The sequence below is a fragment of the Chelonia mydas genome, chromosome 28 (assembly GCF_015237465.2).
Source record: "Chelonia mydas isolate rCheMyd1 chromosome 28, rCheMyd1.pri.v2, whole genome shotgun sequence".
Classification (NCBI taxonomy): Eukaryota; Metazoa; Chordata; order Testudines; family Cheloniidae; genus Chelonia; species Chelonia mydas.
In genome coordinates, this window is record NC_051268.2 from 5,055,933 (window position 1) to 5,070,751 (window position 14,819).

The following is a 14,819-nucleotide window of genomic DNA, read 5'->3' on the forward strand; positions in this document are numbered from 1 at the left end:
CTATGGAAGGAAATGGTTCCCTTCCTCTGGACCTCAGTGTTTGGTGTTAGGGGGAGAGGGGATTTTAATTGTCAGCTGGCCTAAGGACCACTGGTCCTGTTTTCCAGACTATCGGAGGAAACTCTTTTACGATGAGCACTACCTGGTGCAGGTCTGTAGCAAGGTCGATCTAGAGGACGTGTTTCTCTGTAGTGGAACCAGCGGCTGGTGAGCGGTAGCCTCCTGGTCCTCTGATCCGAGGTCACACCAGCCCCAGATGGGGTACACCTTTCTGCAGGGACAGGCCAGGAGTCGCATTGACTGGGTTTTTGTGAAAGAAAGCACGTTGACAGCCCAGTGCAGGGTAGTGCCAATGGACTGTTCCGATCACACAGCACTTACCATGTGTCTCAATGTGGGCAATTCCATGGCCCATGGCAGAGGATATTGGAAGCTGGACATCCAGAGCTTGCAAGATAAAGGGGCAGTGCAGCAAAGCCTTGTGGTGTTGGCAGAACGGGAAAGCATCAGAGAGTTCTATGGCAACCAGGGGGATTGGTGGGAGTCGGCAAAGGAGGAGTGGGCGGCCTTGTTCCTGGTGGCTGAGGAAACACCAGAACTTTAAAGAACACCAGCCGTGCCAAGTCCTATAGGATTTCTACAAGACTGTCAGGGTTTCCCCCACCCCTGCAAACCAAACTCTGGGGTACAGATTTGGGGACCTACATGAAGACCCCCTAAGCTTATATTCTACCAGCTTAGGTTAAAAACTTCCCCAAGGCACAAATTCCTTTTGTCCTGGGATGGATGGTATGCTGCCACCACCAAGTGATTTAAACAAACATTCAGGAAAGGGTCACTTGGAATCCCTACCCCACCCCCCAGAATATCCCCCCAAGCCCTTTCACCCCCTTTCCTGGGGAGGCTTGTGAATAATATGCCAACCAATTGCCTTAGCAATGTAAGCACAGACTTTGTCTTTAGGACACTGAAATCAAAATCAGGTTCTTAAAAGAAGTACTTTAATTAGAAAGAAAAAATAAAAGAATCACAACTGCAAAATCAGGATGGAAGGTAATTTTACAGTGTAATAAGATTTAAAATATAGAGGATTCTCCTCTAGGCTCAGCTTCAGTTACAAAAACGGGAATAAAACCCATTTCTGTAGCATACGAAAAATCCACAAGCTGAAACAAAAGATAACCTAATGCATTTCCTTTCCCAACTTACAATTTCTGTGAATTGAGGTCTATTGTTCCAGGTATATTTTCAGGAGATGTTTTACTTGCTTGGTCTCTCCCTCCATCCAGAAAGGGAAGAACAAAGAGCACAAACAAAACCTCTCCCCCCCCCCCCCCCCCATTTAAGTCTCTTCTTTCCTCATTGGTCCTTCTGGTCAGGTGCCAACTAAGTTATTTTAACTACTTAACCCCTTACAGGTAAGGGGATTCATTTTAGCTGCCAGGGAGGGATTTTATGCTACCCTTCTCTCTATTTATGACCAAGACCATCCAGAGATGGGAGCCAGTCAATGTGTGACTGTACAACCATATCAAGTGACAGCTGGCTGAGTTCTTGGAGATGAGGGTGCTGTGGGCCCAATTTGAGTGGGACCACCAAGTGAAACGAGCGGTGGTCTTCCCGGACATTTTTGCAGCCTGTAGAGAAGAGGGACAAAGCAAGAGGATGCAGGGACTTAGGGCAGGACCCACAGATCCAGTAGGGCAGGACCACAGTAGAATGCTGGCCATCATGGAGGCCTACTATGGGGAGCTGTTCCAGGGCTGGGATATTGCTCAGCAACAACAGGGGCAGTTTCTCTCCTTAACTGGGGACTGCTCACCGCTGCTGTCAGGAGATGACCGGGGGAGTTTGCTGGAGCCTATGTAGGAACATGAGCTGAGGGAAGCAATTTTGTCCTTGAAGACCAGCATATCTCATGGCCCAGAGTGCCTGCCCCCAGTACTCTACTGGGAACTGCTGGAGCCTCTCACACCAGTGTTGACGAACGGCTTCAACAGCTCCCTGCACCATCGGGCACTGAGTCCATCGCAATGCAATGCTATCCTGGGATTGCTGGCCAAGATGGGATACCTGACTGACATCCAAAATTGGAGGCTGACTGTTCTGTTTAATACCGACGACAAGATTTTGTCCCGAGCACTCGAGAGGAGGCTGGGAGGGGTAGCAGACCGACTGGTGCATTGTAGGCCAACCAATGTGGTACGAGGTCAGACAGTTGCAGACTCCTCATGCAGCTTGCGGGAGGTCAGCGAATGGGCGTGCCGGAAGCAGTGGGAAAGTTATTTGTTGGCTCTGGATCAATCCAAGGCCTCTGAGTGAGTCAACCTGAACTATCTGTGGAAAGTGCTCAAACAGTATGGATTTCCGGGGGACTTTATCAGATGGCTGCAGGTGCTGTACAAACTGGCCTCAGTCTGCCCTTTGGTGGATGGCTGTCTAGGGAACAAAATCCCTGTGCACGCAGGCATACGACAGGCCTGTCCCTTGAGCCCCTTCTGTATGTGCTGGCTTTGGACCCTTTTCTGAGAGCGCTCCACAGAAGCAGAGCAATGCGGGGCACGGTTTGCCCTGATGAGAACCTGGGAGGACTGATCAGGGGAGCTGTCACATTGAAGGCGGTTGCCCATGCATATGACATGACCATCATAGTGAGCTCCCTGGGCAACTGCCGCACTTTGGTGACACTAAAGGAGGGGTACTTGGCTGCAGCCGGAGCCATGGTGAACCTACAGAAGAGCAGGGCTCTGTGGGTGGGATCGGACCCCCCAAGGAGGTTTGCCCTTACCCATCAGGGATTTGCAATTCATAAGCAGCCAAGACAGGAGCACTCCCAGAGTGGTGAACACCTTGAGGGTACTGTTTGGGGTCAGGGACAAGGTGGGGAATGCAAACTGGGAGAGGCAACTGCTGGGCTATGAGGAACAGCTCTGCCGGTGGCATAAGTGGACCTTTTCATTAGTCCAGAAGGCTGTCATGCTCAAGACCTATCTTTAGGAGGCAGGAAAATTTCTCAGCCATATATTTCCCCCAGCTCCACAATTGCTGTGGCTACTGAACCTGATGGCCTTCCACTTCTTGTTGGGCAATAGGACTTCCCTAGTCAGAACTGTGGCTTTTCTGCCGGTGACAGAGGGCGGGTTGGGCATGGTGGGCTTTAAAGCCTTTTACAGCTCCACTTTTCTCGATTTTCAATTTTCACTGGGAGGCTGAGCTGGAGGGCATGTCAGGCCAGAGGGGAATGGCGGGGCAACCACGGAGAATGCAACCGACTCTTTGGATCTGGCTGTATTTTTTGAGCCCACTGGGTGCAGCAATGGATTTGGGTTGGCCAATGGTGGAGGAAGGGGTAGGAGATTAGGCAGGCCCCTCACTCCCTCTAGTGTTCATCCACTCCACATTATGTCCTACAGGCTTTTCATTGGGTGGCTAGGTGGAAGGTGCTCACAGGATGGTTTAAGCTGCAGCAGTGGCTGCCACTGGAGCGAGCTCCGCGTTGACCTGGTGGCCGGACGGAAATTAAGCCTGGGCCCGGGGCAGGGCGACCCTCAGCGGAGGAAGGTCCGCCCTTCACAGCAGCAGTGGCCACAGCAGTGAGCCTTCCCTTTGTCCCTGTCCACACAGAGGTCATTGTACCACAGGGTGATGGAGGCCAATTTTAGGAAGCTTCCACTAAAGGTGAGCAACTGTCCCCAGAACTTACTGACAGGAGCTTTAAAGTATCTGCAGATGGCACGGGTGTCTTTTAAGTACTGAGATGTGCGATGGCATATCTTTCATGGGTAACTGTATGTACATGCAAACATGCATGGGCAAAGCAAAGGTTGTCTATGGGCACTGTCAGGCTCCAGCAGGACTTCATAGAATCATAGAAGATTAGGGTTGGAAGAGACCCCAGGAGGTCATCTAGTCCAACCCCCTGCTCAAAGCAGGACCAACACCAGCAAAATCATCCCAGTCAGGGCTTTGTCAAGCCGGATCTTATAAACCTCTAAGGATGGAGATTCCACCACCAACCTAGGTAACCCATTCCAGTGCTTCACCACCCTCCTAGTGAAAGAGTGTTTCCTAATATCCAACCTAGACCTCCCCCATGGCAACTTGAGACCATTCATCCTTGTTCTGTCATTTGCCACCAGTAAGAATATCCAAGCTCCATCCTCTTTGGAACCCCCTTTCAGATAGTTGAAGGCTGCTATCAAATCCCTCCTCTCTTCTGCAGACTAAACAAGCCAAGTACCCTCAGCCTATCCTTGTAAGTCATGTGCTCCAGCCCCCTGATCATTTTCGTTGCCCTCCGCTGGACTCTCTCCAGTTTGTCCACATCCTTTCTGTAGTGCGGGGGCCAAAACTAGATGCAATACTCCAGATGTGGCCTCACCAGTGCCGAATAATCACTTCCCTCGATCTGCTGGCAATGCTCCTACTAATACAGCCCAATATGCCGTTGCCCTTCTTGGCAACAAGGGCACTCTGCTGACTCATATCCAGCTTCTCATCCACTGTAATCCCCAGATCCTTTTCTGCAGAACTGCTGCTGAGCCAGTCGGTCCCCAGCCTGTAGTGGTGGATGAGATTCTTCCGTCCTAAATGCAGGACTCTGCACTTGTCCTTCTTGAACCTCATAAGATTTCTATTGGTCCAATCATCCCATTTGTCTAGGTCAATCTGGACCCTATCTCTCCCCTCCATCATATCTCTCCCCCCATCTTAATGTCATCTGCAAGCTTGCTGTGGGTGAAATCCATCCCTTCATCCAGATCATTAATAAACTTGTTGAACAGGACTGATCCCTGGGACACTCCACTAGATACCGGCTGCCAGCTAGACATCAAGCCATTGACTACCCGTTGAGCCCGACAATCTAGCCAACTTTCTATCCACCTTATAGTCCATTCATCCAGCCCATACTTCTTTAGCTTGCTGGCAAGAATACTGTGGGAGACCATGTCAAAATCTTTGCTAAAGTCAAGGAACAACACGTCCACTGCTTTCCCTTCATCCACAGAACCAGCTATCTCAGGCTGAAGAGCATCCTTGTTTGGGGATCCAGCAGGACAGGGGAAGGCAGCAGGTGATTCTAATTTCTTAGGGATATTTTGCACGCGCGTGTGCACGCGTGTGCAGAGGAGGAACATGCTATATGCCCAGAGGCCTTTATTCCTCCAGCCTGTGGGGACAGAGGATGTCACGAAGTTGCCCCTTCAATCCCACACACAAAAAGGCCCTTCTTAGGAAAGGAAAAATCCTGAAGAGAAAAAGTAACATCGAAGAGACAGATATCTAAGACCTTTGTGAATAGTTTATCACCTGACCAGGGACTTGAACCCTGGACCGTCAGATTAAAAGTCTGATGCTCTACCAACTGAGCTAGCCAGGCTCACACATGAAAAAGAAAGCAAGTTGGTGCAGAGGAGAAACTGATCAAGAAAAAAAAAAGAGTAGGAAACAATAGGGGAAACCTGCTGCTCTTGCTTTCTCTCCCCAGCCCTAGCCTGGCCTGGTATTAGTGCTGGTTAAGAAGAGGGGAAAGTATCTGTATCTACCAGCCTTTTACAGCTGTAGAAGAATCAGGCACAATACAGAGGTACCCATCTGCAAGTGCCAAATGGCTGGATTGGCTAACGCAACCTGTAAAAGTCCATGGTACATCCTCATTATTTCAAAGGGATAATGATAGGAAGGATCACAATTGACTAAGTAGTTACATACAAAGATCATTGGCTATTCATGCTTAGTGTCACTGTGGACTGAGCTTTCTTCTTCTCTGTCTCCCTTCTACAACATCAGAAGCACCTTGAGCAGGGATGTGGTTCCTTCAGATGCCCACTTACATTTCAGGCCGCTAGGAAGGTGTTTGGAGACTGTGTGAAAAATCAAAGCTCTGTCCAGTGACTAATAGCAAACTGTGGGCATGTTCCCACTGTGCACCTTAAATCCCAGGATTTAGACCTTTTTATACAAATAGACCCTTGCAAATAATGTAATGTTTTGCTTGCTAACTAGCCAAACCAAAATTTATAACAATATTTCAGGTTGACCCAAGATGAACTTTTTAGAGAAAGTTGCCTGAAAAAGGCTAGTATGAATGACAAGGTAGCACTTTGCTAGCAGTCTAGTGGTTAGAATTCAACATTCTCACTGTTGTGCCCTGGGTTCAATTCCTGGTCAGTAAAAGGAACGTTTCATCAACGTGAACCAAACTTTCCTAGAGCCTCAGAGCAGAAATTAGACATGTTCCCACTGTGGACCGTTTGTACAAACAGAACTGTGCAAATCATTTGTTTTACTTGCTATTAGGTTCTTGGTTTGGCTAGATAATTATAATAATTCATTTGAGCATGAGCTTTCGTGAGCTACAGCTCACTTCATCGGATGAAGTGAGCTGTAGCTCACGAAAGCTCATGCTCAAATAAACTGGTTAGTCTCTAAGGTGCCACAAGTACTCCTTTTCTTTTTACGAATACAGACTAACACGGCTGTTACTCTGAAACCTATAATAATTCAGGTAGACTCCAGATGAATTTTTTTTCAGTTTTCTTGTTGAAACAAAACAAAATCATTTTTGGCCAAATGAAAATATATCAGTACATAAAATATTCATCCAGAAAACCTTTCATCCAGGTCTATAGACAAGTCTTTGGAATTAATCATCTGGAGAGAAGGCTCGTTAACCTCTTAATTGTCTGTTTGTGGCAGTTCTATTTCTAGCCCTCTGTCCAAATGCCCCCAGAGGTGTGTTTCACCTTGCATAGAAAACAAACGTTAATTAAGTTGAAACCTAAATCTGCGAGCACAGTACAACATTGTGATTGTAACTAAGGGAGAAAATTTCTCCCGAGTTCAACAGAAGGAAGGTTTTCTCATCAGCCTCTAGCAAATGCTCAAAGTTCTGAGGGGTCTTGGAACTTCCAGACGTATCAGCCAGAATTTTCAGGAGATCTGCACTGGCCCCCCACCTCTAGAGCCAGATTTTCAACACTCTTGAGTGCTGAGCTATTTTGAAAAAAAAGGTGGTACAGATCGTGGGTGCTTGACTATGTGGTTCACAGTGCAGGAGTCGGACATTCACCATTACCTTCTCATAAAGCTGGATGTCTGGATTCTGCCTCAGTCCTGGTGTACATCCTTTCTTCACATAATAACTCAGCCGTGAGAGACTACAAAACCTCAAGCAAGGAACTCTAGGAAACCTGCAAATTTCACTCCGGGTAATGGTGTATAAAAATGAACTGTGTGTAGAAGGGCCCTAGAATTTGAAAGAAATATGGCATGTTGGCCTCCCCCAACAGCTCATAACTCTAAAGAAAACAAGGAGTGTTAAAAGCACACTTTTGTGGTGTCTGAATGGTTTAAGTCACCAAACATCAAACTTAATTTTCTCCTCCCTTGGGTGTTCTGGTCTCTGGATGGAGCCTTGGGTTCCAATCGCACATCTGAAAAGTGAAATTCTTTCAACCCCCAGCAGTGTGTGTGTGTAGTTGTGGGATCGTTTCAACTCAAGAACTAGCACTAAAAGATAATAAACTTACCTGGATGAAAGGTTTTCTGGATGAATATTTTATGTACTGATATATTTTCGTTTGACCAAAAATTATTTTGTTTTGTTTCAACAAGAAAACTGAAAAAAATTAATCTGGAGTCTACCTGAATTATTATAATTATCTAGCCAAACCAAGAACCTAATTGCAAATCATTTGTTTTACTTGCTCAGTTCTGTTTGTACAAATGGTCCACAGTGGGAACATGTCTAACTTCTGCTCTGAGGCTCTAGGAAAGTTTGGTTCACGTTGATGAAACGTTCCTTTTACTGACCAGGAATTGAACCCAGGGCACAACAGTGAGAATGTTGAATTCTAACCACTAGACTGCTAGCAAAGTGCTACCTTGTCATTCATACTAGCCTTTTTCAGGCAACTTTCTCTAAAAAGTTCATCTTGGGTCAACCTGAAATATTGTTATAATTTTGCTTTGGCTAGTTAGCAAGCAAAACATTAAATTATTTGCAAGGGTCTATTTGTATAAAAAGGACTAAATCCTGGGATTTAAGGTGCACAGTGGGAATATGCCCACAGTTTGCTATTAGTCACTGGACAGAGCTTTGATTTTCAGTCTCCAAATACCTTCCTAGCGGCCTGAAATGTAAGTGGGCATCTGAAGGAACCACATCCCTGCTCAAGGTGCTTCTGATGTTGTAGGAGGGAGACAGAGAAGAAGAAAGCTCAGTCCACAGTGACACTAAGCATGAATAGCCAATGATCTTGTATGTAACTACTTAGTCAATTGTGATCCTTCCTATCGTTATCCCTTTGAAATAATGAGGATGTACCATGGACTTTTACAGGTTGCGTTAGCCAATCCAGCCATTTGGCACTTGCAGATGGGTACCTCTGTATTGTGCCTGATTCTTCTACAGCTGTAAAAGGCTGGTAGATACAGATACTTTCCCCTCTTCTTAACCAGCACTAATACCAGGCCAGGCTAGGGCTGGGGAGAGAAAGCAAGAGCAGCAGGTTTCCCCTATTGTTTCCTACTCTTTTTTTTTTCTTGATCAGTTTCTCCTCTGCACCAACTTGCTTTCTTTTTCATGTGTGAGCCTGGCTAGCTCAGTTGGTAGAGCATCAGACTTTTAATCTGACGGTCCAGGGTTCAAGTCCCTGGTCAGGTGATAAACTATTCACAAAGGTCTTAGATATCTGTCTCTTCGATGTTACTTTTTCTCTTCGGGATTTTTCCTTTCCTAAGAAGGGCCTTTTTGTGTGTGGGATTGAAGGGGCAACTTCGTGACATCCTCTGTCCCCACAGGCTGGAGGAATAAAGACCTCTGGGCATATAGCATGTTCCTCCTCTGCACACGCGTGCACACGCGCGTGCAAAATATCCCTAAGAAATTAGAATCACCTGCTGCCTTCCCCTGTCCTGCTGGATCCCCAAACAAGGATGCTCTTCAGCCCGAACCCATGTCCTCTCTATTCCCAGTGTCCCTCAATCCCAATCCCCTCTCCTATGCACGTTGCTCCTCACTCTGAACCAGAGCCTACTCTTCTTCATCCTTCTCCTCTGTCACAACCCACAACCCCCTCCTATTTCCAGTGCTCCTCAATCCCAACCCACAGCTCCCTCCTTGCCTCCAGCAGCAGGTGCTCCAAACCCCCTCATGAAACCTTGCAAGAAAAACTTCCTGTGTGACTCTGCATGTGGATTTTACAGTATGTTGGAAATTTCTATATTAAATATGTCAGCAGGGTCTGAATGAGCTCTCTCCCCTGACATCTAATGATGAGCTGTGGAAGAGGACTTCTGGAGCTGATCTCATTTGCATGGGCTCAGCCACTGTGTCCAGGTGCTTAGCATGATGGGATTGCTTGCTGAAATGATCACTTTGGGCTGGTGTTGTATTCCCAGTCTCCTTGTTATTGGGGCAGGAGTAATAAAGGGTGGTTATCCTTGTTGTGTGAATTGAGGGGAGCAGAACTGTGCTTGGCCGACCCCAGTTGTGGGACTCACCCTCAACTGAATAGCACTTGCTAGGCAGGAGACATGGGTTCCAAAGCTAAATGGGTTGAGGAATGGGGGGGCTGGGGCCACGGCCACTAAAATATAGGTGTTAGATCAACTTTAGGATGGGGTGGCTCTGGAGGGATAAGTCTGTCTCTAGACAGCATAGTGAGTATGGTGCCTTCTTATTTTTCCCCCTTTTCCACCCAGGATGGGAGGTGAACTCTACAGATGCACCTCTGGGCTTGCACAGACTAAGGACAACAACTGTGAGTGGGGTGCAGAGAGGGGACGGCTCATGTTAAAGGAGTTTTGGTTACTGGATTTAAGAACCTGAGGGAAAAGAACATTGCCCAGCTTATTTGGGGGTGGGTCTTTTGCTCAGGGTTTATGTTTATGTGTTGGGGCTCCTGACATGACTTCTACTAACCCTGGGCTTACATTGCAATGTATACATACCTTTAGAGTGCATCTATAATGTGATAAAAACCCTGCGGCCTGGCTGGCCTGGATCGTCTGTCTTGGGTTCCTGGGGCTCAGGTTGTGGGGCTAAAAACTGCAGTGTAGACATTTGGGCTCAGACACCCTCACACCTCGTGGGGTCTCAGAGGCTAGGCTCAAGCCCAAACATCTACACTGTAATTTTATAAACCTGCAGCACAAGCCTGAATCAGCAGATCCAGGGTTTGAGAATAGTGACTTGGGTGTGTTAATAGCCTAGCATTGTGTCTACACTGTTATGTCCACACTGCAATGAAACACCCAGGGCTGTCCTATGCCAGCCTAGGCTCCCAGGGCTTGGGCTGTGGGGTGGTAAATTTGCAGTGTAGACATCTCGGCACAGGCTCAGTACGGGGCTCTGGGAGCCCACAAGGTTGGGAGGGAGTTTCGCAAGCAAAAAAGGTAAAATGGCCGTGGAGTATTACCCTGGACTCAATGGCAGTTCTCCATTGGTCTGTCTGCTTTGGGGCAGGGACAAAAGCACATTCTGCTGCATTTGTTTGTGCAAAGGTTGATTTATGATTGTCATTCTCAGACACGGTGCATGAAGCAGGACTCCACAATGAGCCGCCCACAGATTCTGGCAGCCACAATAAGCCATTTGGTAAGAGAGCTCAGAGAGAGAGGGTTGTCCACGAGGGGCTTGGGAACACTGACCTATCAGCTCTTAACTCCCAAACTTTCAGTAACTCTGTCAGTGCCTGTGAGTGTAATTTAAACCATTAGAACAAGCCATTCTGGAGTAAACCAAAGGTCCATCTAGCTCTGTATCTTGTTTTCTGACAGTAGCCAATGCCAGGTGCCCCAAAAGCCACTCAACAAGGTACCACTGGGAGTTGAACCTATGATCTACTGGTTATGAAACAGGTGTTTTATCCAGCTAAGCCACAGGGCCTGCCTGTGGTTAAGGTATCATGTCTGCCCACAACTGACTCCCTGCCAGACCCCACCTGGGCCTGACAAGTTTTGCTTGTGTTTGGATTCGGCAAAGCAGAGGAGCAGGTGAAGGAAGGACGTTTTCCTTGCAAGCTGTGTGTGTGTGAATCTTTGGCCAGGTCTGCACTACAAAGTTATTTCAGCATCATTATATTGTTCGGGCGTGTGAAAAACACACTAGGCTCCCTCAGTTGCCAGCTTTTGGCTGGTGTACACACTGCACTGCCCTGTCGGGTGACACAACTACCCTGTTTTGGCGACAAAATAAAACCACCCCGACGAGGCCTAGAGCTTTTTGCAGCTAATTTAAAGCGACAAAGTGTCAGGTGGTAGAATCTCCTTCCTTAGAGGTTTTTAAGGTCAGGCTTGACAAAGCCCTGGCTGGGATGATTTAGTTGGGGATTGGTCCTGCTTTGAGAAGGGGGTTGGACTAGATGACCTCCTGAGGTCCCTTCCAACCCTGATATTCTATGATTCTACGTAAACGCTGCTGGGCATTATATCCCCATAACTGGCCTCCACCACTATCCCACAATGCCTGCTGTGAACTCGCCTGCCCTGCCTTCCTCCTACAGAGGCTGGGCCCCTCCCCTTTCATGGCTCTAGGAAGTTCCTACGGCAGCCAGGAGCAAATCTCTACTGTGGGGTGCTGCTCCCCTGCACCGCAAACACAGAGCGGGGTGATGGAAGCTTCCTTACAGTAGGGTGGCCACCGGCGTCTGAACTGTGGAACCCCACGACACCCCTTTCCCCAAGACCCCTCACTCACTCTGCCCCTTCTCCCTGAGGTCCCGGCCCACCCCCCAAGGCCAAACCCACAGAACACTTCTTGCCCCCCCTCCATTGTTCATCCTCACAGCTGTCAAAAAGAGCTGGGGTCATGGCCCTCTACACCCCCCTGTTCCGGCACCCCTGACGCAGAGCCAGGCAGGCAGCAGCGTGTGTATGTGTGTGTGTATGTGAGAGCCACTGCGGTGCTGAGCCCGTGAGAGAAGGGGGGGCTGATGTCGGGGGTGTCCCCCTCCCTCTGCCTCAGGACTGGTTGCTTCCAGCAGTTGTCTGAAGTTCGAGGCAGCGTGCCGACACGCTCGCTCTTCCCCAACACACACACGGTCTCTCCTCACACACACGCTCTCTGCCCCACCATGCACACTGCACTTGAAGAGCAGCTGGCTAGCTAGGAGGATGCCCCTAGAAAATTGGGATAGAGAAACCTGCACCATGTGATGCTGTACCGACCCATAAGGCATTGCAAACCCTTCCCAAAGCACCCTGCGGCCAGTTGCACCGTGGGATAGCTACCCACAATGCACTGCTCTCTGTGGCGATCCAAGAGCTGCTCGCGTGGATGCGCTCTGGTAACACGAGCAGCGTGGTGTGGACATGCAACAGTGGTTTAATTAAAATGCTTTAACTAAAGCAGAATAATGCTGTAGTGTAGACGTAGCCTGAGCGTGAGACAAGACCTACCTGTCACTAAGGATGCTCAGGCACGAAACTAAAGAACCACAAGTTCCTCCATAGTTGGCAGGATTTGAACCTGTGCAGGGCGACCCCAACAGATTTCTAGTCCGTCACCTTAACCACTCGGCCACAACTACTTGACTGACACAGATTTCTCATGACACTCTACTTCTGTTCTCACTGAGTGATCATTTCCAATTGTTTGCTCTCTTCATATATCAAATATTGATGTGAAATACACGCAGATTTTACCTCATATCAATAGCTGATATAAAATCCCTCTGATCTTCAACTTTCCTCTCTATACATATTTAATATACATCAAATCCAGAGACCTCTGCCTGGGGGATCAGTGGTTCCCCGCTGGTAACAGGAGAGTTGGCTGGACCCTTTTCTTTTTTCCAGCTGGCACCAGATGAGGAGATCACTCTGAGTGCAGCGTGGGTCCAGAAGTATCCCAAACCCCATGACAAATGGTCTCCGTGGGGGTTGCTTCCTGTTGTGCTAAGATGTAGCCACCTCTGGGGTGGATCCCTGGTGGTTATTATTTGCTAGTGACAGGGCATGGAAATTTCTTACCTATTTTGGCCCTCTATGACTTCCATTACCCTGTTAAAGAAGCATCCCCAGGGCTCCCTCTGCCCGTCTGAATGGCCAGCAGGGGGTGGTGTGGTAACTTTCTATCCACTTATCGGATACTGTGAGGTAACACTGTTGCGGGGGCTGGGAGGGGGGTCCTGTGTGGGGAGATTGAGCTGGAGCTGAAGGGGCATTGTGGTAGGGGAGGCTTCTGGGTGGCTGGGCAGGGGGTACCCTAGTCAGGTTGGTGGGTTCTGAAGGTTTGAGGTTTCGGGGGGTGGTTCTGATGTGCCCAGTCCTGAGGCTATGGGTCTTGGAGGTGGGTATCACTGGGGGCCTGTTGGCTGCAGAAGAGCGGGGGTGGGCATATCATAGGGAGGTGGGGAAGGGGATTAGAGGGTGTCTGGTGCAATGCCAGGGGCTCCGTCATGGCCAATGCACAGAACTGGGGGAAGTCCCCTGTGCTAGGTCAGGAGATGCCAGGCAAGCAGAGTGAGGGGTCCTGGTGTAAAGCATCAGGGGGTCCCAGGCAAACTGCTGGAGGACAGGTGCAGGTCCTAGGCAGGCAGTGGGGGAATCCCAGGCAGGTAGTGAGGGTCTGAATTCCCAGTGGGGGCGTGGTCCCCTGGGGGGGGGGGGGGTCTCTGGCTGCTGGGGGCTCTTGGTGGGGGGAACTCTTTGGGATTCCCAGCGTGGCAGTTATGGTCTGGTGGGGGTTCCATGGTCGGTGGGGCTCTGAGGGGTATCTGGGGTCCCTGGCTAGGGACTCTGGGGACTGGGTCCCTGGTAATATTTGTCAGGACCCTGGCTGGAGGGTCTGGGTTCTGGGTACTGGGGGGTGTCTGAGGGCTCTGGGGGATGCTCCTGGCCTTGCTCTTTCTCCCTGATCAGCTTGTGCCAGAATCCTGGGGCATTCCCCAACCATGCCCAGTCACCGTGATAACCTTCTGTCCACTAATCAAACACTGAGAGCGTGAAATCTCAAATTTTGCTTTTCTCCTCTCTTGAAAACTGCAGGAACTTTTGGGTCCATTGGGAAAATTCATGCCCCCGGTCCTTGTCCTAGATCCGGGGGGTGAGGGAGGTGGGAAGGGGGTTAGCACTGCCACGCAAAAGTCTCATCCACAACATTCTGGACTCATTCTTTCAGAAATCTGGTTTCATTAAGACCATTATTAATCCAGAGTCACTGCATGGAAAGGCAAGGAGTGACTCCAGATGGACAGTGGGGCAAATGAGATTAGCAAGTCTCCCTGTGAGGACATGCTCTCATTCGCTGCTCTCCCCAGAGAGCTAAAGGAGGGAATGCTGCTCAAATGCTCTGTCTCTCTCTGCTCAGGATATTGGGGTTCAGCTTCCTGGGTCAGACACTGCAGCCTCCATTGTGATCTGGGAGACCAGTTTGAGCAGCTGCTGCTCCCCCCGTGGGGCTTCTGTGCTGGGAAGTGACCTTAATTAAAGCTACTTCTCTGCTGGGACTTTCTCCAGCTGGTACTAACCCCATGCGGTATCCCTGGGCCCTGCGAATACTAAATTCTCAGCCACAGACTCCAGGTAACTGAAGGAAACCAAGGGAAAATGCTGGAGTCTGGCATTAAAATGACTCTACACAAACAGCCCCCCCATCCCCCCATTTCTCCTCCCATTAGCAATTGCAGGGGCAAATCCAGCCATGGGGGAGCAAACAGCCCAGGAATGGGACTTTCCTACCAGATGGGCAGGGAGAGGGGACAGAGAAAAGAAGATAGGGGACAGAGAGGCTGAAAGGGGCCGTGAGAGACAAGAGTTTCAAGAGAGATTTCCAGATCTCTGATCTGCCCAGACAGATGCATTACTGCACC

At 49.1% G+C, this 14,819-nt stretch overlaps 3 protein-coding genes and 3 non-coding genes across 18 annotated transcripts in view; 2 read left to right on the forward strand and 4 right to left on the reverse strand.

Annotated features, from left to right (window-relative positions):
* LOC102943236 (zinc finger protein 883) overlaps positions 1-14,819 on the forward strand; it is a 2,438,435-nt gene that overhangs the window by 1,626,481 nt on the left and 797,135 nt on the right.
* LOC114020163 (zinc finger protein 501) overlaps positions 1-14,819 on the reverse strand; it is a 1,907,800-nt gene that overhangs the window by 1,592,482 nt on the left and 300,499 nt on the right. The window lies entirely within an intron of this gene.
* The window catches only part of LOC119564595 (zinc finger protein 883), a 1,467,279-nt gene that overhangs the window by 744,281 nt on the left and 708,179 nt on the right, over positions 1-14,819 (reverse strand). The window lies entirely within an intron of this gene.
* On the reverse strand, positions 5,308-5,380 carry TRNAK-UUU. Its single transcript has one exon. It is a non-coding gene; the product is annotated as a tRNA-Lys (tRNA).
* Positions 8,596-8,668, forward strand: TRNAK-UUU. The gene has a single exon. It is a non-coding gene; the product is annotated as a tRNA-Lys (tRNA).
* TRNAS-AGA lies at positions 12,455-12,536 on the reverse strand. Its single transcript has one exon. It is a non-coding gene; the product is annotated as a tRNA-Ser (tRNA).